Below are 27109 nucleotides of genomic sequence, written 5' to 3'. Positions count from 1 at the left end.
CTTTGCACAATGTCATTGTTGATTCCATCAGTGAAGCCATCAATGATGTCATTTGAGATGTCATCAATGATGTCATAAGTGGCGTCACAGAACATGTCATGAATTATTTAATATATGAGGTAGCATAAGCAGTGCATGACAAATGAATTTCTGTGTTTTTTTTAGTTCAAAACAATAATGTTGTCACTGACATAATCACCTAACTACAACATTAATTTAACCTTTGTCTTAAACAGTGAATTTCTATGGGACTTTTTTTAACTTAAAGTAATATTTTATCATCAAACATAAAGCAACCCCTCTGCTGTGCACGGTTGAAGTTGGGGGGTTGGCCACAGGTCTTTTTGTCTTTTACAGTGGAAGAAGGCAATGTGGCCCGCCTTCCTACGTCTTATTAAGACCAGGGGACCCAATCCACCTGACTCTTTTTTTTAAAGGGGAGGGGGGCCATATAGTCTCATTAGGACCTGGGGATCCCATCCCCCAGGCTCTTTGCATTCTCAAGAGGAGGGGACCAAGTGGCTTCCCTTGCTGAGCCTTATTATGCCCTGGGTACCATGTCCACAGGGCATTTTTTTTAAAGGAGAGGGGGGCCACAGGGCTCCCTTACCCAAGCCATTTTAAGGCCCAGGGAGCCTACACGCAGGGTCAACACTTACAAAAAAGGGGAGACGGCCATACAACCACCCTCCCGGAGTCTCTTTAGGCCATTGGGACCACAATCCCCCAGAGTATTTTGTTTATTAACGAGGGATGCCGGGCATCCGAGTCATATTAGGCCCTGGGGACCCCATCACTCAGGGCCACTAATACAATTAAAGGAGATGGGGTTCACGCAGCTACCCTCCCTGTGCCTTTTCTGGCCCTAGGGGCCCAATCCCCCAGAGCCCACATCAATATTGGTGGGTGCCCACCATATATTCATTGGGGGCCACAGGAAGCCATAAAGCCCCTGCAGGCCCAAACAGCTCCCCACATGCAAAGCGAGCCGGCTTTGCTCCCACCCAGAGGGAGCAGCTTTGAATACTGCTCCCTAGGGGCTGGAGGAATCGCTTAATCTGTTTCCCTGCTGAAACAGATCAAAAGTCTGCTCCCAGCTGGTGGAAGCATTATCAAATCTCCCATCCGCTGGGAGCAGACTTTGTGTTGGGTCCCATTTTGCGTAAGAGTAAAAAGTGCTCCCACCACAATATCCTGGGTGGGCTCCATGGGATATAGTTAGTGAGCCCACCCTGGTAGATGGGGTTCCCAGGGCCATTAATGGCTCAGGGAGGCGGGCCACACAAAGACTGCCCGGACCCTCCCCCTTTTGAGTAATTTTGGAACCAGGGGCGGGCTCACCAATGTCATTAGAACCTCAGAGAGGGAGGCAGCATGGCCCCCTTCCCATTTTGATAAATTTCAGCCCCGGGGTTGGGCTCCTCAGGCCTCTTCATGGCTTAGGAGGCAAGCTACACAGCCCCACTCCCTATTTTTAAACATTTTAGCCATTGGGTTGGGCTCCCCAGGACCTCTGATGGCTCTGGGAGGGTGGCCGGGCAGCGCCCCTCCCTATGTACACTAAGTTCAGCCCTGGGTGTGGGCTCTTCAGGGCATTTAAATGCTAGGATATGAGGGATGCGCACCACCCTCCCATTAATAGATCAAAGCAGCCCAGCTGCCTTTTTTTGTGATGCTGGGGGACTCCTGCAGGATCAAAGTAACTTTTGAGGATTTTGCTTATTCGCCCCCCCCCCCCCATGGGCCATAGGGGTTCAGGGTATCCCTACCCTGCCTCTTTATATATATTGTTTTCACTTGTTCAGGACAGTGGACTAAGTCCCTTAGTCCTGTAATGGCTGCCAGCAATATTTTTCTCATGTTGCTGACAGTCAATCAGAGCGTTCACTCCTGCTGTACAAATGGCAAAAGACTTAGGGCCTTATTACATTCTGGGCTGATGGGTATACTCTGTCACAAACGTGATGGATATTCCATCCACCACTTTACAAGTTCCATAGCATATGGCCATTCTAATTAGGCTCAGATTTCACACAGACAAAACCATAGAAATTTAGCAAATATACTTACCTGAGATAACTATAACTTATGCCCCCACAATGCACTGCTTCTGACATGACATATTACACCACTCATCACATGGCCAGTGACACCACTGTTGACATTACTAATGACATCTCAAATGCCATAAAAGATGACATCACTGATGGCATCATCCATAGAACCCCTCAAACACCCACAGAACCACTCAGATACTCACTCACACACATTTTGTGCATATGAAATTTAAGCCTAACTATACCGACCCTGTAACTCCTGTTTTTTTTCAATGAATTTCTGAGTTAAAAAAACGATAACATCCCTGTAACCTTTGTTGATGTCAGTGAATTTCTATGTTTTTGTAAAGTTATTTCCTAACTATAACATCCCTGTTACCTTTGGTTTGTTTTAGTGAATTTCTATGTTCCTTTAAATTCTATTTCATAACTGTAACCTGTAACCTTTGAGAAAGGGTAATCCATTGGCTGTATAGGTCAGTGAATGGGTGTGTGAGTGGCTGTATGGGTCTCTAAGTGGGTGTGTGAATGGCTGTATGGGCCTGTGAGTGGGTGTGTGGGAGGTTTTGCAGGTGTGGTATGTGAGTGGCTGTATTGGGTCAGTGAGGTGTGTGTAGGTATCTGTACAATATGTGGTCATTCAGAAATGGTGCTTATAGCTGGAAAATCAGACCTCAAGTGAATCAGATGTGCGTTATTACAGGGCATGTGAGAACTTCTAAAGTACCTGTGTCTTCTGATGTAATTGCATAACCTTGTTTCTCCTGTGCAAAATGATTCACGTTTTCGTTTCTCACCTTGCTGCATTTCATTTCATAGAATGGGACTCTATTTCTTCAAATTTCTCCCATCTGGACATTTTCCTTCTTATTCCGCATTCACTGGTAAATTGTTTTCATGCACCATTGTTACCTAACTTGAATTCTCTTCAAAGAAGCTAGGCTGAGTCTTGATGTAATCAAAGTCTGTCTGCCCCTTAGTGTCCATGGCAAAACTGGGCCTTTTAAAGTGGTTGCTGATGCAATGTTTTTCTTTATGTTCACTACTGTAAACCATCCTAACACTGTGATTCTTTCTGTTTTCTGTGCAGTTTTATACAACACCAACATCACCGAAGGAATTGGAGCACTTTACATTAGCATAAATTCCTTTAGACAAGGACACACTCATTTCTGTACAAACAGGGCGATTAAGTGTTCAAAAATGTTAAGCCAATGCCAAAACTCAAACCCAGTTTCCAAGCTCCATAGTCAGCAGATGTGGCACCCCACATCATCTCACAAGAGGCTGCCACATCATTTCCCTAGCCTTGGCCTCAGCTCCATATATTGTGATTGTGACCAAAACACTTAAACTCTCTGTGGCCTGTTGAGGGGATCACACACTCCACTCACCTGGACCTGGCCCACCCAGTGAGCATATATAAAACAAGTACAGGAGACTGCACTTGTGTTTTTATTACCAATTTTTCTGTGGATTATTGGATCCACCACTATTTTGGGCAAAATGTAAACAAAAAATGTTTGTGGGACCTCACCAACTGGCCTAGGGCGGTGTGGTAAATAAATTAATTACCCTGTCAGAATTTCTATACATTAATAAGGATCATGCATATAATGAGAGGCAGAGTCCGTGGTGTGCGATTCAGAAGGGCTTTAATTCAGTAACTCGAGTTAATGGAGAATCGGGTTCCATCACCACTAGGGATCAGGAAGGATCGTCATCTGAATCTTTATTCACAGAACACATTATATATAGTTAAAACATACATTGACTTGGATAGAGAAGGCGTACACGTGGGTGTTCACTTGATGAGTCATAGGTGTGTCATAGGTGGGTGGATACATGGAGGGGGTCTGCATGGTCAGCAGGAACCTTTACCCTACTTGTGCGCGCAAACTGATCATGACGTGGAATTGACGTATAACTGGGGGAAGCTGGGGGGAGCTGACTTTCGTGCTAGTAGGGAAGTCTTGGATGTCAGGACGACCTGCATCTCTGGCATTATCTGATATCTTGAGCTTGGAGGATGTATTATCTGACTTAAAGGTCGCTGGAGCAAAGGCTGCTCATCACTAAATGCTAGTGTGTGCCTATATTTCTTCGTGCATTGCGTGGGGCCATGGGCCTTCTATGGATTCGGGTTCTGTAAATCACTTGAATGGAGACAGAAAGGCTAGGCCCTATCTTCTGCAGGCGGAATATGTTTACCCTTTTCATTAGACAGGAATGTGTTTCTGTGGAGCAGAGCAGATAACTGTAGGCAAAATACTGTCTTGGCAGGCCAGGCTGGGCACCTCTCGGCTGAGCAGGAAGTATGTGAGAGGTCAGGGATACATAGCTAAACTGCGTGAGTGTCAGGAGGCTTGGAGCCTGAATTCGGGTCCTGGCTCGGCTGAGCCACAAAAACAAGTTCATCTCGACTTTTAAAGGTGTACCATGTAAATGCATTGGCAACATAGGCCTCAGTGCAGAATTAACGTTTCTTTAATGGAGAGCCTGATAACTGACATGCTAACATTGGACGGAAATGCAGAGGCATTATTATTACAGGCAGAAGAAGGGAATCACATGATGACATGGACATACATGGGGTATATGTACAGACATAGGGTGCATGTAGGGGGCATACTGGCCACGTAAAATTTCTATTTCCTCATTCCCTCCTTGTCCCCTACTGTGCCCTTTAGGACACATCTATATTCATGATACCATATATCTGATCATACAGCATCATTTGCTCGTCTCTTTTCTTTTGTATACGTGGACAGGGAATACAGGCAGTGGCACACAAGCCGCAAATCGCTGGGCCACATTGCAGACAGAGACAGCAACTGAATATAACTAGTAGTATTACTCCTAGGAATGACAATACTTTCCATCCCCATGCTGATATTACACTCCAGAGCCAACCGGTCCAAGTCCATGTGCCTGGGTTCTGGTGTATCTCGTGAGCTATCTTATGGAGCCTTGTTATTGCTGCGTACACGGATGGCGCGTTATTAGGAATAAACACACAGCAACTGGAGCCGATCACTCTACAAGCCCCGCCCCTATCTGCCAGGATGACGTCAAGAACAAGGCGATTCTGAAGAACAACAAGTCTCATAGCAGACTGCTCCTCGGTCAAGTTAGCTAGAGCAGAAGTAGTCTCATTCACTACTGCCTCAAGTGTTCTCGTTAACCTGCGTATTAATTTACTGTTTTGGATGGGACCTATGAAGAAAAAGAATCCTTTATTGAAATCTGTATATTGCTCCAAAGCTGTCTCAGTCTGATCGACAACTGGGGAATCGGTCTCCCTCTTATTTCTAACATGTACTAGTCGGGAATCTCGATGATAATGGGATGGGGCTAGAAAGACGGGTGGCAGTAGGAACGCAATATAACACGTCCCACCCCAGTCTAAGGGCAGACGTACATAGGCTGTCTGACCGCAAATAAAATAGGAATGGCGGGAAGCTTTGAAAGTAGACTTTCCTTTATCATTGAACTCGACCACAGTATTACAATCACTGTGTCCTAAATGCACTGAGCCTTTCTTTCTAACGCATAATTCACCTTTTACTGGTAAGACTGTTATGAACGGTGAACCTGTATTTTTCTCGGACTGGACATTCAGAATCATAAAGTTAAGGGAAACATTTCCTTGGTCGTACACTTCATTTTCTAAATCTGTTCCTTTTCTCTGGGGAAGACCATCTTTGTCTGGAAAACATGCCTCATTCATTACTTTATTTAAATCTCCCCAAATCCCTTCACTTTGGGAATCTGTGAACTTTCTGTCTTGTGATAACATTAAAGCAAACCATGCTCCGCACGAACCATTGTGCGAGAACGGGAAAGGAAAGAGGGGCAAAACTCCCTTTGTTTTCTGATAAGGTGGGAGTCGGCCACATACCCAACAATTCGTTACATTGCTGGTCTGATGAGAATGGTGCAACATGCGAATAAAAGTATTGTTGCGCAGTGCTAATCGATATGACAGTTCATGGGGTGGCAGATCACTGAATGTGTGCTCTACAGTGTCATTAAGAGAAGAATGTATATGTGAACCAAGAGGAGGAAAGAAAACATGGAGCGTCAAGCTGATACATATAATCGATATACTTAGAAGAAACATAATGATCAGAGTTACTATACATCTACTGCGTAAGGTCTTGCAGTATTTCTCTTTCTTATCTCTCTGTCTACTATTCTGGTCTACGATCTTATACATGTCAGGAACCTGTCTAACCGATTCACCACAGGGTGGACTTAAACAATTAAACGCTGTCTGACTTACTAGACCGTAACTTTGACCTATACTCCTGTTGCGGAGTCTTTTCTAGCAAAGGGGGCTTTGAGTCACTTGTTTCTGGGCAGTCCTTAGTTTCCAGTACAGTTCCGTGTCCATGGAATCGTTTGACGTGTTGGGCATGGATCCAGCCCTTCCTTCCCTCGACCTTGACGGCGGTCCTCGTTGTCAGCAATACTAACTTCTGTGCTCGCCAGCGGGGCTCGAGAGGACTTGAACGGTCAAAATTCCGCACCAACACTGTATCTCCAGGAACGATGGAGTGTTCCTTAACTTCGGTGTTGTCGGGGAAAGCGGCTGCAACCTGTGAATGACAAGAGAGGAGTGCAGACATCAAGGAAGCCAGGCAATCTGTCAGCATATTACTGTCAACATCGGTAATTCTCTTTGGCATAGGCGTACCCCACATATTCGGCGGTCTACCAAAAACCACCTCGTAAGGGGACAGTCCTGTTCTGGAATGAGCTACCATACGCATGTAAAAGAGGGCAACCGGCAAGGCTACCATCCAATCCACGCCTTTTTCTGCACAGACTTTCGCTAATTTTGTCTTAAGTGTCCGATTGTGTCTCTTTACAAGGCCTGCTGCCTCTGGGTGTCGTACACAATGGAACTTCCACTGGTACCCTAACAGAAGAGATACTTGTTTCATTAATTCAGAGGAGAAAGGCTGACCGTTATCTGAGTACACGACACGGGGCAATCCGTACCGCGGAAAGAACTCACGAACCAACTGCCTGGCAGTGGTCACAGCAGTGTAATCTGGGACTGGGTACGCTTCTGTCCATCTAGATAATGCACATACAACTACTAGGACGTATTTGTATCCTCGACATCTGTCCATCTGGATATAATCCATCTGGAGGACTTCAAAAGGGTGGTCAGGAGGATGAAATCCACCTTGTTCCACTGGAATGCCTTTGCCTGGATTGAACTGGCAACAGATCATGCAGGTACGCACTTTCTGTTTTGCTGCTGCACGCAGGTGCTTGTTGAACCAAATGTTCTGTAAACTGTCTAGCATAGCTTTTTCTCCTAAGTGTGCGGGACTATGTGCTGTGTTTATGATGACTTGAACCATAGAGTCAGGGAGAAACCATGTAGCTTTGCCTTTTGTCATCCAACCCTGGTCAGTCTGGACCCCTCCTTGTTCAGTCCATTTCTTTATCTCGTCTGGAGTGGCATGTGTCTGTATGTCGAGTACATCTTGTGAGGGATCCCTGACTGTCATGCAATTTGTCAGTGCTGATACTTCTGTCTTTGTCGTGTCTGTTGGAGTCTGCGCTGTAAGTTTAGCTGTTCGATCTGCCAGGTCGTTACCCTGGGAAATGGTGTCAGTGACTTTCGTATGTGCTTTGCACTTCATGATGGCTATGGCTGTTGGCAAGTGTATAGCTTCTAACAGAGCCTGAATAAGGGGACCATGCTGAATTTTGGCCCCATGAGAGGTCAGGAAACCTCTCTCCTGCCATAAAACTCCGAAGTCGTGAACGACCCCGAAGGCATACTGTGAATCTGTGTATATGTTTACTTTCATGTTCCTGGCTCGTATGCAGGCTTGTGTCAGAGCGATGAGCTCTGCTGCTTGTGCTGACAATGTGTCAATTCGTTGTGTCTCTATGACTTCAGTATCAGTGGTCACTGCATATGCAGCCACTAACTCTCCTGTGCTCGTTCTTATGCATGAACCATCCACATAAAGTGTCAGGTCTGGGTCTGGCAATGCAATGTCTGTCAGGTCTTGTCTTGGTTTCGTCACTGTATTTACTACTTCCACACTGTCATGTGTTGCAGTGTCCGCTGTGCTTGAGGGCAAGAGTGTAGCAGGGTTTAAAATGCTGCATCGTCTGATGTCTATGTGTGGCTGAAATAATGATCAGAGTTACTATACATCTACTGCGTAAGGTCTTGCAGTATTTCTCTTTCTTATCTCTCTGTCTACTATTCTGGTCTACGATCTTATACATGTCAGGAACCTGTCTAACCGATTCACCACAGGGTGGACTTAAACAATTAAACGCTGTCTGACTTACTAGACCGTAACTTTGACCTATACTCCTGTTGCGGAGTCTTTTCTAGCAAAGGGGGCTTTGAGTCACTTGTTTCTGGGCAGTCCTTAGTTTCCAGTACAGTTCCGTGTCCATGGAATCGTTTGACGTGTTGGGCATGGATCCAGCCCTTCCTTCCCTCGACCTTGACGGCGGTCCTCGTTGTCAGCAATACTAACTTCTGTGCTCGCCAGCGAGGCTCGAGAGGACTTGAACGGTCAAAATTCCGCACCAACACTGTATCTCCAGGAACGATGGAGTGTTCCTTAACTTCGGTGTTGTCGGGGAAAGCGGCTGCAACCTGTGAATGACAAGAGAGGAGTGCAGACATCAAGGAAGCCAGGTAATCTGTCAGCATATTACTGTCAACATCGGTAATTCTCTTTGGCATAGGCGTACCCCACATATTCGGCGGTCTACCAAAAACCACCTCGTAAGGGGACAGTCCTGTTCTGGAATGAGCTACCATACGCATGTAAAAGAGGGCAACCGGCAAGGCTACCATCCAATCCACGCCTTTTTCTGCACAGACTTTCGCTAATTTTGTCTTAAGTGTCTGATTGTGTCTCTCTACAAGGCCTGCTGCCTCTGGGTGTCGTACACAATGGAACTTCCACTGGTACCCTAACAGAAGAGATACTTGTTTCATTAATTCAGAGGAGAAAGGCTGACCGTTATCTGAGTACACGACACGGGGCAATCCGTACCGCGGAAAGAACTCACGAACCAACTGCCTGGCAGTGGTCACAGCAGTGTAATCTGGGACTGGGTACGCTTCTGTCCATCTAGATAATGCACGAACAACTACTAGGACGTATTTGTATCCTCGACATCTGTCCATCTGGATATTAGCCATCTGGAGGACTTCAAAAGGGTGGTCAGGAGGATGAAATCCACCTTGTTCCACTGGAATGCCTTTGCCTTGATTGAACTGGCAACAGATCATGCAGGTACGCACTTTCTGTTTTGCTGCTGCACGCAGGTGCTTGTTGAACCAAATGTTCTGTAAACTGTCTAGCATAGCTTTTTCTCCTAAGTGTGCGGGACTATGTGCTGTGTTTATGATGACTTGAACCATAGAGTCAGGGAGAAACCATGTAGCTTTGCCTTTTGTCATCCAACCCTGGTCAGTCTGGACCCCTCCTTGTTCAGTCCATTTCTTTATCTCGTCTGGAGTGGCATGTGTCTGTATGTCGAGTACATCTTGTGAGGGATCCCTGACTGTCATGCAATTTGTCAGTGCTGATACTTCTGTCTTTGTCGTGTCTGTTGGAGTCTGCGCTGTAAGTTTAGCTGTTCGATCTGCCAGGTCGTTACCCTGGGAAATGGTGTCAGTGACTTTCGTATGTGCTTTGCACTTCATGATGGCTATGGCTGTTGGCAAGTGTATAGCTTCTAACAGAGCCTGAATAAGGGGACCATGCTGAATTTTGGCCCCATGAGAGGTCAGGAAACCTCTCTCCTGCCATAAAACTCCGAAGTCGTGAACGACCCCGAAGGCATACTGTGAATCTGTGTATATGTTTACTTTCATGTTCCTGGCTCGTATGCAGGCTTGTGTCAGAGCGATGAGCTCTGCTGCTTGTGCTGACAATGTGTCAATTCGTTGTGTCTCTATGACTTCAGTATCAGTGGTCACTGCATATGCAGCCACTAACTCTCCTGTGCTCGTTCTCATGCATGAACCATCCACATAAAGTGTCAGGTCTGGGTCTGGCAATGCAATGTCTGTCAGGTCTTGTCTTGGTTTCGTCACTGTATTTACTACTTCCACACAGTCATGTGGTGCAGTGTCCGCTGTGCTTGAGGGCAAGAGTGTAGCAGGGTTTAAAATGCTGCATCGTCTGATGTCTATGTGTGGCTGAAATAATGTCAGTTCATATCCTGTCAGTCTTGCTACAGTCAGGTGTTGTGTCTGAGTCCTGTTCAAGAGAACTTCCACTGAATGTGGAACCGGCACTGTCAGGGGGTGTCCTAATACTATGGAATCACTCTGTCATATTGCTAGGGCTGTTGCTGCAACTGATTTCAGGCACGCAGGCAGAGCCTGGGCCACTGGATCCAATGTACTAGAAAAATAAGCACAAGGCTTGTGTTTTCCTGCTTGATCTTGTGTAAGGAGAGATAATGCTGTACCTTCTCGTTCAGTGACAAAAAGTGTAAAAGGCTTGCTGTAACAAGGAGTCGCTAAAACTGGTGCTTGACATAGAGCTTTTTTCAATTCTTCAAATGCAAGTGTATGTTCTTGTGTCCAAGGGAGGACAGTCGAAGACGCTGCCTCCTGTGTTGTTAACTGTATGAGTGGCTTTGCTAGATATGCATACTGGGGAATCCATTGTCTGCAGTAAGAAGTGAGGCCAATGAAAGCCCGTACTTCCTTTTGTGTCTTGGGCTGTGAAAGATTAGCAATTAACTGAATGCGTTCTTGTGTCAGCTGTCTACCCCTTTTGACAGCAAGTGTCCAAGGTACACCACTTGCTGTGGACAGAATTGTAACTTCGAAGGGGACACTTTGTGCCCCTTGTCTGCCAGAAAGTATAAGACAGTTAGTGATGCACGTTCACAGTCTCGTTCTGTTCGTGCTGTGATCAAGATATCGTCGACATACTGGAGCAGTGCAGTGTTGGCAGGCATGTGAATACTGTCTAGTTGTCTTTTCAATGCTTGACTGTAAATACTAGGACTTTCTGTGAATCCTTGAGGAGCCCTCGTAAATTTAAAACTGCGTCCATTTAAACAGAAACCGAAAAGGTATTGGCTCTCAGGATGTATTGGGACACTGAAGAAGGTGTTCTTCAAATCAATTACAGTAAAGAACGTTGCTTAGGAATCAATTGCAGTCAGTAATGAAGAAATGTCTGGGACCACTGGGTATTGCGGTATTATACATTTATTCAGCTCTCGGAGATCAATCACTAGTCTGTAGACTGGTGGTGCATTAGGGTCAGTTCGTTTAAGAATAGGGATGACAGGTGAATTACATACATTTGAGTCAGTTTCTACTACCACTCCTTGTGCAATGAGTTCGTCAACAATTTTCAGTAATGCTACTACGGCATCAGGTGGTAACTTGTATTGTCGGATTCGTGGCAGTACTACTCCTGGTTTGAGAGTGACACGGTGTGGCGTAATGTGCATGTAACCTACATCAGTCCGACCTCGTGCCCATAAATGCTGTGGTACATTCTGGAGTCTGTGATCAAAATCTTTCAACACATAATGTCCCTTAAAATCACGTAAAAACAATCGTACTCCTTCCAGAGAACAACAAATTACTGCTCCTAGTTCTTTCAAGGTCTTTATACCAAGCAAATTTTCTGGACATGACTTAGTAAGTAACAAGTCTGTAGTACGGGACAATGGACCGACTCCTACGGAAACTGGCTTTGACACTTCGTTAACAATAGGCTTTCCTGAAAATCCCAGGGAAATATTCTGTGAGCCTGAGAGGGGTGCCCCTGGAACCTCGTCATGACTGATGGTAGTTCTGCTCGCCCCTGTGTCAATCAGAAATTTTCTGTCTTTTCCCAATACACGACTATGTACATAGGGACCCTCTTGATCTACAGGAACTTCGATAAGGGGCAAGCCAACCTCCCTCTCTAGGCTGTTTCATGAGTACTGTTGATATTCTGGATAGTCTGACTGGGCGTACTGGTACATTTGTTGCGTGACATGTTGCGTGGCAGCTATGTTGTCACTCCAATCAATCATACCTCTAGTTACTCCTTTATCTGGCTGGTCTTGCTCCCTGATCAGACAATTAATCAAAAAACTTAAAATTGCGCGTTGAACCTCCACTTTTCTTTGTGCCATGGCCTCATGTATACTCTCGGGTCTCTCCCCCGTTCTAATGAAGTGGTATATTTTGTCTAAATTGTCTTTCATGCCTGGTAATGTGATCAAATACTCTGCAACGCATCTTAATCGTAGTGAGTACATGAGCATGGGGCCCACACCTGGTACTGGATCGTATATACAATGTGAAATCGTTACACTAGTCTTATAGGGTGATGCTGCCATTTGCGGCGTTCGTTGCAATGCTAGCTCTTGGAGTGCTCGTGTTGGTGGCGGTGTTTGTGGCGTATTTGTCGTCCCCCCTCCCACTGCCCCTTGTCCTAAATCGTCTTTCACAGTCGGTGGCGGAAGCAGTTGTGCCTGCTGATCCTGTGATGTGGTCAGAGGGAGAAAAGGATTGTTGCCAGGAGGAGGAGGAAAACCTGCATTAACATAATCCGGGGCAGGCTCCTCTAAATAGGAGGAAAGGAAAACCTCCGCGGCTGTCTGTTTATGACTACGTACTTTAGTCGGGATCAGTGGTGGCGGCAAATTACCGGGTACTTCCGGGGTCACTTTAGCTAGTCCTTCAGCAAGGACGGGATACATGCCTTTGATAAGGGCATTTCTTTCTCTATCTGCTTGTTCTGCCTTGACCCGTTCCCCTTCTTCCTTTAGTTCTTTTTCTCTGGCTTTTTCTGCTGCTTCTTTACTTCTCTCTGCTTTGTGGAATTCTTTCTCTGTTCTCCTATGTGCTTCTTTACGCCATAACTCAATGGCATCTTTCTGGGACTGTCTAGCTTTCTTTTTCCATAGTGCTTCCTCTACTCTCATAATGCAATCAGCATCCCATGTTCCTGAGGCAGGCCATCTATACTTCTCTTCCAGATCCTTCGTGTAATCTACCCATAAGTCTAAAAACAGTATGGCATCGAGCCCATGCTTCTGGTACATAAAATGGCCAGGTGTGTCTCTAGGCGGGACGGGAACTGCCTCTTCGAGTATCCCTTTCCTGGTCCCTATCTGACGTAATTTCGAAAACAGTGGCATGTTGGAACTAACTTTAACGAAAGCACAATATACACAAGAATAGACTGGAAACAACCATTCACACTACAACATTAAAACATTAAAACAGATACGTCCTAACTGGTACATAGAAAAAGAACATGATCCTGAAAAACTGTTTACTTTATGTACTGCAAAACAGTACAACCATACCGGTCTCGTAAAGAGACACGTCTTTACCGCGTCCACAAAAATGGACACGTCTTTACCGCGTCTGTGTACCCAGACACGTCTTTACCGGGCTCAAATAAATGAACCCGTCTCTATGCGTTCCCAATAATGGTACTCACCGGGAAGCAAAACTGAAGGCCTCGGAAACTCGATACTGCGTGACTGCTACTGCTGCTGCTGCTGCTCATTCATGCGCATGCGCCTCGGAACAGGTGGGCCTCGGGATACCTCGGACCTTGCTCTCTCGGCTTGGGCTCTGGTTGGGATGGTCCGCGATCCTCACCGCCTTGTGTGGATGCCTGGTCGCAGTCTCCGTCTCCTCCGTGGGCCTGAGGGAGTAGGCAGGAAGTCCCGCTGTCGTGTACACTTGAAGTCTGTCACGGCTGTAGAAGGGGGTAGGGGGCTGGACCTACATCGCCGGCGCGTGGGGAAGGGGACTGGTCCCTATTCGGGCGCCAGATTAATGTGGTAAATAAATTAATTACCCTGTCAGAATTTCTATACATTAATAAGGATCATACATATAATGAGAGGCAGAGTCCGTGGTGTCCGATTCAGAAGGGCTTTAATTCAGTAACTCGAGTTAATGGAGAATCGGGTTCCATCACCACTAGGGATCAGGAAGGATCGTCATCTGAATCTTTATTCACAGAACACATTATATATAGTTAAAACATACATTGACTTGGATAGAGAAGGCGGAGCGCTCCAGGCGGAGCAAGTGCAAGAGAGATAAGAGCACATGGGCGTGAGAAAGGGCGTGTAAGAAGGCGTACACGTGGGTGTTCACTTGATGAGTCATAGGTGTGTCATAGGTGGGTGGATACATGGAGGGGGTCTGCATGGTCAGCAGGAACCTTTACCCTACTTGTGCGCACAAACTGATCATGACGTGGAATTGACGTATAACTGGGGGAAGCTGGGGGGAGCTGACTTTCGTGCTAGTAGGGAAGTCTTGGATGTCAGGACGACTTGCATCTCTGGCAATATCTGATATCTTGAGCTTGGAGGATGTATTATCTGACTTAAAGGTCGCTGGAGCAAAGGCTGCTCATCACTAAATGCTACTGTGTGCCTATATTTCTTCGTGCATTGCGTGGGGCCATGGGCCTTCTATGGATTCGGGTTCTGTAAATCACTTGAATGGAGACAGAAAGGCTAGGCCCTATCTTCTGCAGGCGGAATATGTTTACCCTTTTGATTAGACAGGAATGTGTTTCTGTGGAGCAGAGCAGATAACTGTAGGCAAAATACTGTCTTGGCAGGCCAGGCTGGGCACCTCTCGGCTGAGCAGGAAGTATGTGAGAGGTCAGGGATACATAGCTAAACTGCGTGAGTGTCAGGAGGCTTGGAGCCTGAATTCGGGTCCTGGCTCGGCTGAGCCACAAAAACAAGTTCATCTCGACTTTTAAACGTGTACCATGTAAATGCATTGGCAACATAGGCCTCAGTGCAGAATTAACGTTTCTTTCATGGAGGGCCTGGTAACTGACATGCTAACATTGGACATGGACATACATGGGGTATATGTACAGACATAGGGTGCATGTAGGGGCATACTGGCCACGTAAAATTTCTATTTCCTCAGCGGCAGATTATTCCTACCCTGCCCCTTATGTTTTTTTGCCATTTTTCTTAGGACATGTCTGAGTCCCAAAATGGCTGCTAAAACCTCTTGGTTGAAGTATTGGCAGCCAATCAGATCTCAACATGGGATCTGTCAGAGCTACATCTACAGAGGATTTGCGTGCCTAGATATACAAATGGTTTTTTTCTTGAACAACTCCGAAACTACTGAGGGGGTTTACTCCAAATTACTAAAAAAAATCTTTCTGGACCAAGAGCTATCTTTCTGAAAATTTGGTGTAATTTAGTTTAGCGGTTTGGGCTGTAGTTGTGTTCAAAATCCTTATGGGGTAATTTCATGAGGAAATTGCATTTTGGGACCCCCCCACTTTCTCCGTTTCTGCTAGATGAATCACCCAAAACTTTCCAGATAGCGGCTGAAGAAATTGTCGAACTAGTTTTGAAAAGGTTGTCAAGATTTATCAAATGGCACCAAAGTTGTTAGCATACAAAAACATTTTTGCTATGGAAACTAGGTCCTAACTATAACTACCTACTAGCGACCAGTTGGTAATATATAAATATATATCACCTGCTGGCGATAGCCAGTACGTATTTATGGTTAGGACCAACTTTTTCGTTTTGTTAATAACTTTGGTGCTGTTAGATCAATCTTCATGAAGATTTCCAAAAAAAGTGCCCTACTTTGCCTAGATGTGCATTGAAAGGTTGGGGGTGATTAGTCAAGCGGGAGCTGAGAAAAAGGGGAGTCCCAAAATGCTTTTTTTCCTATGCAATATCTATGGGGATTTTGCATATTTAAACATGACTACAGCCCAAACCACTGAACAGAATTACAGAAAATTTGATAGAAAGCTACATCTTGGTCCAGAAAGAGACAATGTTTTGTAATTTTGTGTAAATCTGTTAAGTAGATTGGAAGCTGTTAAAGATCGAAATGTATATATATTTACGAACGTGGATCCTTCATGAATCCAGTGAGTACCCATGGGAACCCGTGTAACCAAAGCCCAATGTTAAAAAAAAACTTCACCCACTCACTATGATTCATACATTTCTTTAAGGTAAAAAATGTCACTGAAAAAAACAAAAGTTACAGGGATGTTTTAGTTTGGCTGACATTTTCCCACCCAAAACCATAGAAAATGAGCAGTTATAGTTATACTTATAGTTTTGCTTATCTGAAGAAACTACACTGGATTCACGCTATCCTGGCTGATAAGGGCTGATTAGCCAGAAACCGGTCCCAGGATGCTTGTTTCCGGTCCAGGGAAGACATGGCTTGGCAGTTCGAGCTGGACTGTTCCCAGGAGGCACAGGGTCAGACTGATTTGCATATGGCCATGTCTGAACTGGGGTGGTGTGGAGTGCAAAAAAACAATGGATTTAGGCCCAGATCTCTGTACTGGGGTGAATGTATGACATTGTTCTGCATTCTGTCCATCAACTGTGGTTTTTGCATTTGTCACCCCGAGTGGGATGGGTATGCTCAGACGTGAGTCCCATGTTCTCCACACCACTGGATTCAAGCAAGCCGGGCTGAAGACGGCTGGAATGCCAGAAACCGGTCCTCGGAAGCTTGTTTCCAGTCCAGGGAAGGCATGTCTTGGCAGTTCGGGCTGGACTGTTCTCATGAGGCACAGGGTCAGACGGCTTTGCATATGGCCATGTCTGAACTGGGGTGGTGTGGAGTGCAAAAAAACGATGGATTTAGGCCCAGATCTCTGTACTGGGGTGAATGTATGACATTGTTCTGCATTCTGTCCATCAACTGTGGTTTTTGCATTTGTCTCCCCGAGTGGGATGGGTATGCTCAGACGTGAGTCCCATGCTCTCCACACCACTGGATTCAAGCAAGCCGGGCTGAAGACGGCTGGAATGCCAGAAACCGGTCCTCGGAAGCTTGTTTCCGGTCCAGGGAAGGCATGTCTTGGCAGTTCGGGCTGGACTGTTCCCATGAGGCACAGGGTCCGACTGATTTGCATATGGCCATGTCTGAACTGGGGTGGTGTGGAGTGCAAAAAAACCCGATGGATTCAGGCCCAGATCTCTGTACTGGGGTGAATGTATGACATCGTTCTGCATTCTGTCCATCAACTGTGGTTTTTGCATTTGTCACCCCGAATGGGATGGGTATGCTCAGACGTGAGTCCCATGCTCTCCACACCACTGGATTCAAGCAAGCCGGGCTGAAGACGGCTGGAATGCCAGAAACCGGTCCTCGGAAGCTTGTTCCTGGTCCAGAGAAGGCATGTCTTGGCAGTTCGGGCTGGACTGTTCCCATGAGGCACAGGGTCAGACTGATTTGCATATGGCCATGTCTGAACTGGGGTGGTGTGGAGTGCAAAAAAACCGATGGATTCAGGCCCATATCTCTGTACTGGGGTGAATGTATGACATCGTTCTGCATTCTGTCCATCAACTGTGGTTTTTGCATTTGTCACCCCGAGTGGGATGGGTATGCTCAGACGTGAGTCCCATGCTCTCCACACCACTGGATTCAAGCAAGCCGGGCTGAAGACGGCTGGAATGCCAGAAACCGGTCCTCGGAAGCTTGTTTCCGGTCCAGAGAAGGCATGTCTTGGCAGTTCGGGCTGGACTGTTCCCATGAGGCACAGGGTCAGACTGATTTGCATATGGCCATGTCTGAACTGGGGTGGTGTGAAGTGCAAAAAAGTTATGGATTTAGGCCCAGATCTCTGTACTGGGGTGAATGTATGACATCGTTCTGCATTCTGCCCATCAACTGTGGTTTTTGCATTTGTCATAAAATATACAAGCATGTCGACAAGTTTCCCTTAAGCGCGAGTATTCAGTAATTTATAGTACTTGCCTTACTTGTTCCGGAGACTCGACTTCCCACCAGAGGCCTCCACCGTTTGAAGAGAACCTTGAGAAGACGAAAAGGAGGAGAAGAAAGAAAAAAAATCGAAGATAAGTTAATTATAGTTGACTATTCTTGTGGCACTTATTTGAAGAAACTGTATATTGATGAAAGCAAGTTTGTATCTGAGAAGGAATACTTACCTGTACAAGAGTCTGTTGTGAAGTCCTGTGGAAAAGGAAAAATAATACATGTATTAGTGAATAGTACACAGTTAGAGTGTAGTATAGATATAGAAAGTTAGGCTTAGACTAAAAGAGTAGGGAACATTTAGTACATTTGAATAGTGTAGAATTACGTATAGGAATATATCAAATTAGTTCTTGGTCATTAGAAAATCAGAAGCTCACAAGAAGGAAATATTTTAAGGAGTCACAGATGAGCAAGATAACAGAGATGGTAAGAAATAGTTATAATTAAATAAATACTAGGAGTTTGAGATAAGCTATATAGTAAAAGTGTAATTTGTCAAACAGGTCTTCATCTCTACAATTGAAAGTAAGAAACGAAAGGAAAGAGAGGGTAAAGAAGAGAAGCAAGATCTCTGGAAGGCTAGGTATTGAATACAAGAATAGTGTAGAGTTTAGTAGTTAGAGTAGTGCAGGAAGTAAGTTAACCTTTTTCTTGCTATAATTTAAGGTTTCTCAGAAGTGTAAGTCTGCAGGATGGACTACGCAAGAGAAGCAGAGGAAGAGTTCCAGAGCACTCTCTTCTGTTGTTTTCTTATTTTATCCACTCCCCCTTCCCCCTGGAGGGTCTCAGAGAGTCAAATTTATAACGGGCTCTGTGGGATCTTTTAGAGGGAGTTGGGAAAATATCGACTTCCACTCCTGTGCAAGATCTTGAGGTAAGAAGTCACTTCAGCCCTTGACAATCATTCCCTTTGGTTTTGCTTTGCAAGCCCTAAGTTGGCATTGTATGCCCAGATGTGGTTCCCTTGCTCACTTTGCCACTGGATTCAAGCTAGCTTGGCTGATGACAGCTGATTAGCTAGAAACCCGTCCCAGGATGCTTGTTTCCGGTCCAGGGAAGACATGGCTTGGCAGTTCTGGCTGGACTGTTCCCATGAGGCACAGGGTCAGACTGATTTGCATTTGGCCATGTCTGAACTGGGGTGTGGCGGAGTTAGCTAAAGAATGATGATGGATTAAACCAGACCAGTTGACTGGGGGTAAGTGCTTGCAATGCTCCACACTCCGTCCAACATCCCCTTTGTTTTGCTGTGAAAGTACAACTTGTGCCTTTCAGTAACTTTAGGCCCCAAGTTATAGTTTCTTAACAAACGTATATTAGTAAGTATAGCTATAACTGCTGAATTTCAATGGTTTTGTGCAGGTAAAAAGTCATTCTGACTAAAGCATCCCTGTAACCCTTGTTTTTTTCACTGAATATTCATTGAATATATATATATATATATATATATATATATATATATATATATATATATATATATATATATATATATATATATATATATATATATATATATATATATATATATATATATATATATATATATCTATCCAACTCTCTCCTTTACGGAAAGCAATGAGCCGCACTCCAACGGTAAAATTAAAAGGATTTTATTCAAACTCTTTGGCAGTCCTGACGCGTTTCAGTCGTCTTCGACTTTCTTTAGAGGTTCCGCCTCGTCATCTCGTCGTTGCCACAACGTTGATTCCCTCTATTTCAAACCCCCTAGTGGGCGTCCATTGATGGATGGATGCTAACAATGCATCCTGTTATTTGTGGTGCTAATTCGAAACCTCCAGTGGGTGATGCCGCATATAGTTCAAGATTTTATCAGGAATACAGTCCATTTTTTAATTTACTGTTGCTCCGTAGCATACCTGCTTTTAAGGTTGCAAGGAAACCATACTAGAGCCAGTCTTTGGTAGCGCCTGCCTTCCCTATTAGTTTTCACAAGCATACAAAAGGGGTTCTATTTTGGGCAAAGGCGGCGCACTTTCTGGTGGTGCGATCCTCAGGGCAGAACCAAGCCTGTATATATCACTCCAACTCTCTCCTTTACGGAATGCAATGAGCCGCACTCCAATGGTAAAGTTAAAAGGATTTTATTCAAATTCTTAGGCAGTCTTGACGCATTTCAGTCGTCTTTGACTTTCTTCAGAGGTTCCGCCTTGGCATCTCGTCGTTGCCACAATGCTGATTCCCTCTATTTCAAGCCCCCTACTGGGCGTCCATTGATGGATGCTAACAATGCATCCTGGGATTTGTGGTGCTAATTCGAACAATCCAGTGGGTGATGCGGCATATAGTTCAAGATTTTATCAGGAATACAGTCCATTTTTAAATTTACTGCTGCTCCGTAGTATACCTGCTTTTTCAGGTTGCAAGGAAGCCATACCAGAGCCAGTCTTTGGTAGCGCCTGCTGTCCCTATTCGTTTTCACAAGCATACAAAAGGGATTCTTTTTCAGGCAAAGGCGGCGCACTTTCTGGCGGTGCGATCCTCCGGGCAAAACCAAGCCTGTATATATCACTCCAACTCTCTCCTTTACGGAAAGCAATGAGCCACACTCCAACGGTAAAATTGCAAGGATTTTATTCAAATCTTTTGCAGTCCTGACGCGTTTCAGTCGTCTTCAACTTTCTTCAGAGGTTCCGCCTCGCCTCGTTGTTGCCCATTGATGGATGCTAACAATGCATCCTGGGATTTGTGGTGCTAATTCGAACCCTCCAGTGGGTGATGCTGCATATAGTTCAAGATTTTATCAGGAATACAGTCAATTTTTTAATTTACTGTTGCTCCGTAGCATACCTGCTTTTAAGGTTGCAAGGAAACCATACCAGAGCAAGTCTTTGGTAGTGCCTGCCGTCCCTATTCGTTTTCACAAGCATACAAAAGGAGTTCTATTTCCGGCAAAAGCGGCACACTTTCTGGCGGTGCGATCCTCCGGGTAAAACCAAGCCTGTATATATCACTCCAACTCTCTCCTTTACGGAAAGCAATGAGCCACACTCCTAACGGTAAAATTAAAAGGATTTTATTCAAATCTTTTGCAGTCCTGACGCGTTTCAGTCGTCTTCGACTTTCTTCAGAGGTTCCGCCTCGCCTCGTTGTTGCTACAACGTTGATTCCCTCTATTTCAAGCCCCCTAGTGGGCGTCCAATGATGGATGCTAACAATGCATCCTGGGATTTGTGGTGCTAATTCGAACCCTCCAGTGGGTGATGCTGCATATAGTTCAAGATTTTAACAGGAATACAGTCCATTTTTTAATTTACTGTTGCTCCGTAGCATACCTGCTTTTAAGGTTGCAAGGAAACCATACCAGAGCCAGTCTTTGGTAGCGCCTGCCGTCCCTATTCGTTTTCACAAGCATACAAAAGGGGTTCTATTTCGGGCAAAGGCGGCGCACTTTTTGGAGGTGCGATCCTCCGGGCAGAACCAAGCCCGTATATATGCACTGAAAAAAACAAGGATTCCAGGGACGTTACATTTAGGCTTAGATTTCACTCATACTAAACCATTGAAATTCAACAGTTATAGTTACTATGCCAGGGCAGAGTTTGCGGACTTGCACTAGACTTCTGCTAGCCGGCAGAGTTTGCTAGCATGCCCATTTGTGTTGCGATGGGAACGCGGAGTTTATCCTTGTGTTCCAACTCACACACAAATGACACATCACAGTTCTCAAGGAAATTCTTACTTTCTAAATCTCGTGCGGTGGGCACCACGCTGCCTGCCTGGGCGCAGCCATATTGTTTTTTCTGCTCTCTGTATGGTGTTCGGCCTAAAATGTATTCTCTCTTTTATCTATGTAATCCTCCCCCTTTTATTTTTTATTTGAGTATGTGTCTTTTTGTTTTTAATGTTTTTGGGAACTTTTGTATGCTTCTTGTGACTTTTTGTTCATTCCCACTTCCTTATCTTTCTTCTTTCCTTTTCTTTTTTTTTGTTTCTGAACGCACCCAGCATCATTGCAGTAGCAGTGTGGCTACATTGTGGGCAGCCCCTACGCTATGCTTGCAGCCCCAGGCAATCAATGGTGAAGAGGAGGTGGCAGCACTGTTCCTTTGTTTGTGCAGTATTAAATATTTGTTGCGTTTGTGTTCTACAATGCTAACATTTGTTTTCCAAATAGCATGCTGCTCACACTCAGAGGTAAGTTACTCTTAGTTTAGGCTCATATATTATTGTGTGATCCAGTTTCTAGTTTCTGCTAGACAGGTGCTCTGGGCTATCTAATCATACTCATCATTGGCGCTCGCTTTGGCTGATTAGTTAAGAAGCCATTACATACTGTTCTCCTGTCACTATATGATTTCTGTGAGCCGCACGTTCTCTCTGTGACTTTGTTTATGTAACTTGTACAGTTCCAAGTTATTTATTTCACAGCAATGTGTGGTATGCATCTAAGCAGTAAAAAAAAGGAAGACTGAATGGGTCCATCAAGGGGGTTCAGAAATGGGAATAGAATCAAGGATCATGATTGTTGTGGACTTAGGGTAGAATCTTGGGGTATTGGAATGTTGGTGCTGTCTATTGTGAGGAATGCAGGCCGAAGTAAGTTAGTATTATAAATAAAATTAAACATGTATGTTTGTTGAGAAGGCTTTCTTTTTCCTGCTCATGCTCTAACACAGTTGAGTTTATGAGAGACTGCCCTGGTCATCATGGACCACTCACCCAATGTAGTGTGCTGCTGTCTCCTTCATTTATACAGTGTACCAGCAGTTTCCTATGACAGTGTAGCATGACTGGAAAAAAAGTATGACGTCCCACTATCATTGAATTTGCCAATCAACACCATATGTCTTTCATTGACTGTTATTCCTCCCCTGGCTAAAAACTAAAAAGGGATGGATGGATGAAAGAAAGGTATGAAGAAAGGGTGGATAATTTAATGGATGAAGAATGGATTGGAAATTTCGATGAAAGAATGGATGAGAGAAAGTATATTTTTATCATGGTCGCTGTGGGTGAATTCGAAGAATGAAAGTATGAATGAATATTTAGATTGGGTGATTAAGCAAGGCAGCTCTTCTCATAAGGAGCATGCTGCTCACCTACTTTGCTTTCTTTATTGATGTAGGGTTATCAAAGTTATGGTCAAAGTAGGGGGTATTTTTTATTCATTGTTCTACTCCATTGACTAGCAGTTTTTGTTAAGTGAGCTAGATGTATACTACACATTACTCATCATCACCCCCCCACCTGCCTAGCGCATCTTTTTGCCACTTAAGACTAAAGTGTAGTATCGGTCAATTTAGGACTGCAGTGTTGGCTGTGCAATGTGCGTCTATTCTGCTTCAGTTAATGCACCATTTACCATGTTTCATGCATTGCAAACCAAATACACATGGTGGGTTGTTTCCCTTTGCACACTCAGTCACCTCTTAGTACTTCATTCCTTTATTTTTTCCTACATTCTTCCATTCCAGCTTACAAAATCGGAAAATCCATTCTTGGCAAGTGCCACATTTAATTGAATAACCATGTGAAGTGAAGTGATTCAGAATATATTCCTAGTTTCCCATAACAGACTTATTTTACACCTTTTCAGATTTCATTTTTCCCTTTCAACTTGTGCAGTGACTGAATAAGCCAAAGATGAAGAATTAATGTTTATTATAGAGGCCCCTCTATTCTATATTAATAAATGATATCCTACCTGCCTAATCCCCCTACCCTACCACCTGCAATAGAGGTATTTAAGTTTCCTTTCGTTGCTTATGGCCCAGTGAGTGAATTTGTTGGAAATATGTGCTGGTGGACAATGCCATAGAGTAAAGTAGGAGTAAGTGCATGATTTGATGTCAAGTTTGGCATTTGGGACACACAGTGACGAATGAGCCAAATACAATCTATATCGCCCGTTCCTTCCTCTGTAGGCAGTCAGTCAGACTCATTTCCCCCAACGTATACTTTCGGAAGACAGGAAAATAATAATATCCCCATTTCATATGTGAGGTGTGTGACGTATTATCTTACTTATTATTCAGCTGCAGCTTTGGATTCAAGGTAGAAGCAGAAATGTTTTTGGAGAAAAGCAGGGCCATTGGAATTAAAAATGGATAATTGTCAACTACAGCTGCCCTAGCAGCAGACAGTAGCAAACCACCCAATGAGCTGGCTAGCAATGAGTATGGCTTCATTATTTTAGCACAACACATAACTTACACTCCATAGTGCATAATGCTGTACTCATTTATGAGAGGTAATTTACTTTTCAACTCAAAGTGTCAGTTTATAGTTACTTGAAAAAAGTTTAGAAAGAAAAAATCAAATCACAGGTGGATGTGTGAACAACACTTTGCTGCAAAGCTTGTCCAACCAACTGCAGCACATTGTGATGCCATCCTGGAACAGCAGCTCTGGCAAAATAGATCCAACTTGGTACCTTCCATTTCAGGCAGGTGGCTGCAATAAATTCTAAGAATCCCACTCCTTTCACAAAAGAAAAAGGCAGGAGGTTCAGCGTTAACATTTTTGCCAGCTTCCCAAAGTGCAAACATGCAACTGGGTGGTTCTGCTTGTAGGGCCCCTTCTGCCTAAACATGCCCGTAATAGTAGGCTGGACTTTCTTCCTTTTCTGGGGCCACTGACACACGCGTCTTAAGAGAAGTAGATGGCGGTGGTAGACTCAATGTGCTCCGTGGTGGGGTTGTCACTGTATGCCATGCTGTCTCCATCACACTCCGAATCTTGTGACATTGTGAAGATGTAGATGTGTGCGAACTTGCTGGCGCACTGTTGAGGACAGGGCTGCTTTGCATGAAGATGTCACCCTCCTCTCCCTCATCATCACTTTCCACCATGATTTGATTAGTACTTTCAGATGATGTGCCCTGGTTTTCCTCACAACCACAACCACTGTCTATACAAAATGGCCCCTTGCCACACAGCAATGGGGAACAAGGACAAATAGTGTCTATGGCAAACACACTTACACAGTGGCCAGACAAAGGAGGCATGGATTAGTGACACAGAAAAAAGAGTGTTAATTCAGCAATGCCAAAAATGAAATTTAACTAAGAAATTTTATGACACACATCCCTGAAGGGATTAAATATAATTACCCCACTTAGACACTGTTTGCAAAAAATATTACATTTCCCCAAAAAAACACATTTTGCAATTTAATCTAATGTCATCCATGGCCAAAATGATGTTTCAATTGAACACACAGCACAGAAATTGTTGTTTCATGCACCCATGGCTAGTACTAGACCTACTGGCTGGAAGGCCCATTGGCAGACAAGACCACATAGTGAAATAAATCAATATTGCAAACCTATTTAAAAACATGGAGAAGAAAATGTACAGAACTGTGCAACATTTTTCCTTTGCAAAAGAAGATTAATTATATGCAAAAAATAATAACTAGACCCCTACTAAAACTGCAGGCCACCCACCACAATAAATTTAAAAAAATTGAATAAAAGCACAAATAAATCCAGGTGCATGCTCCCAATCAAACAAAGAACACCCTTATACACCAGGTTTTTTAACTTACTTGTGCAATCTCAAATACAATGTCTTTAAATCCAATGGTAAATATGCGGCAGACATGGAAAGTGATCCTTCCTGTTCTAAATCCCATTGAAAAGTGACCAGGAGAGGGACAAAGCACTGGGAGAAGACTGCAGGGCATCGAACACAAAGTTGGAGTTGCTGGGGCACTTCCTTCCTGTTTGAAAGACAAAAAGGGTTCTCACACCAAAAAAACAACTCCAACAGCCAGTTTGAGAACAAAATCCTCTACAAAAAGCCTCTTACTGCATCTCAACCACAAAAGCTGACTGGGCACTCCATTTGCGATCGGCAAAAGAGTGGTGCTGTTGCAGCAGAAGGTGTGCGAGTGAACACAAAATCTCGCAGGAGTTCGCTAGCAATGTGAGAAGTCTTGCATGCGCACGCTAGCGGCCTGAGAGTATCTTGGCGCTCGCCGTCGAGTGCCAAAACAAAACTTGAGGACGCAAATGGAAAGAACATTCAGCTTCATGCTCGAAAGGTGGAACTCAGGAACTCAACGTTCCTTTTGGAGTATGGAGTGACTGAATTTCACAAACTCCACGGGCAGAGCTTAGTTTTATACCCAGACCTAATCGTTACCTGAGCTAACTATAACTTGCGCCCCCACAATACATTGCTTATGAACTTACATATTACATCATTTATGACATGGTCAGTGACATCACTGATGACATCACTGACAACATCCCAAATGGCATAACTGATGATATCATATACAAACCCACTCACATGCCCACTAACACTCCCATACAATCTCTCAAATACTTTTGCAATCAGACCCCTTGATGATAATGTTTCATCCTTCATAGAAGTTACATCTTGAACAATATCAACATTTTTATAGTAAGTTCAAGGTGTAATGTTGCTTTTTTGTACTTTGTTAACATCCACTAACTTGGGCCAGATTTTTTTTATTCTTGGGATCCATTTTTTCTAAGAAATAGCGCTAAATGCAACATAACACAAATAGCGTGCTTGATAATTGTGTTCCTGTGGTATATGATTTCCTAAACTTACTACTAGAATTTTGAACTGTTTTCTTAGCGCAAAATGCTGCAGAACACGAATAGCGAGTGGCCACTTGTGCTTCTAAAATGTGCTCTTGTGTAAGAATTTTTTCCCCTAAATGGCTCTCAATTGAGTGAGGAGGAGTAATCACGTAATTACCTGTAACTCTGTATCAAAGATTAATGCAGAATTACTGAAATACCTCTGATTACTCCAGCGTAATCAAAATTCTCCCCGGCCTCCTTAAAGGCCAGCAGGCTGCTGATTAAGCTCAAAGTGACTTGGGCTCATCACCAGGAGAAAAACAATCCCAGAATAAAGCAAATTGGCCCAATACGCCCAAGATATCAAAGGAGAAAGGATTTGACCTTTGACCCACAGCATGAGTGAGGGGGCATGAGCAGCCATGCTGCAAGTTTTCAAAGTGCCCATGGGGTGGGCCAGGGCCCAGCACAGGCTTCATTAATAACTTATAATCCAGGTAGGGAATGTTCATTGGGCCCCCCTCCCCAGAGCTCGCCAAGCCCGGGTATCCTCTCCTCTGGGCCAGCATATGAAGAAATGGGGCCCAGGGTCTTAACAAGGGCCCTGAATATGGAGGAAAACCGGGAGGCCAGCATTTTCCAGAATGGGGCCATGGCCCCCCACCTCCAGGCCCCGATGAAGAAAAAAGAAAGTGGGAGTGCTGTTGCATTCTGTTAGAATAGTA

This window comes from Lissotriton vulgaris, chromosome 10 (assembly GCF_964263255.1).
Source record: "Lissotriton vulgaris chromosome 10, aLisVul1.2, whole genome shotgun sequence".
Lineage (NCBI taxonomy): Eukaryota > Metazoa > Chordata > Amphibia > Caudata > Salamandridae > Lissotriton > Lissotriton vulgaris.
The sequence above is the reverse complement of the archived record's forward strand: the minus strand, read 5'-3'. Positions refer to the sequence as shown.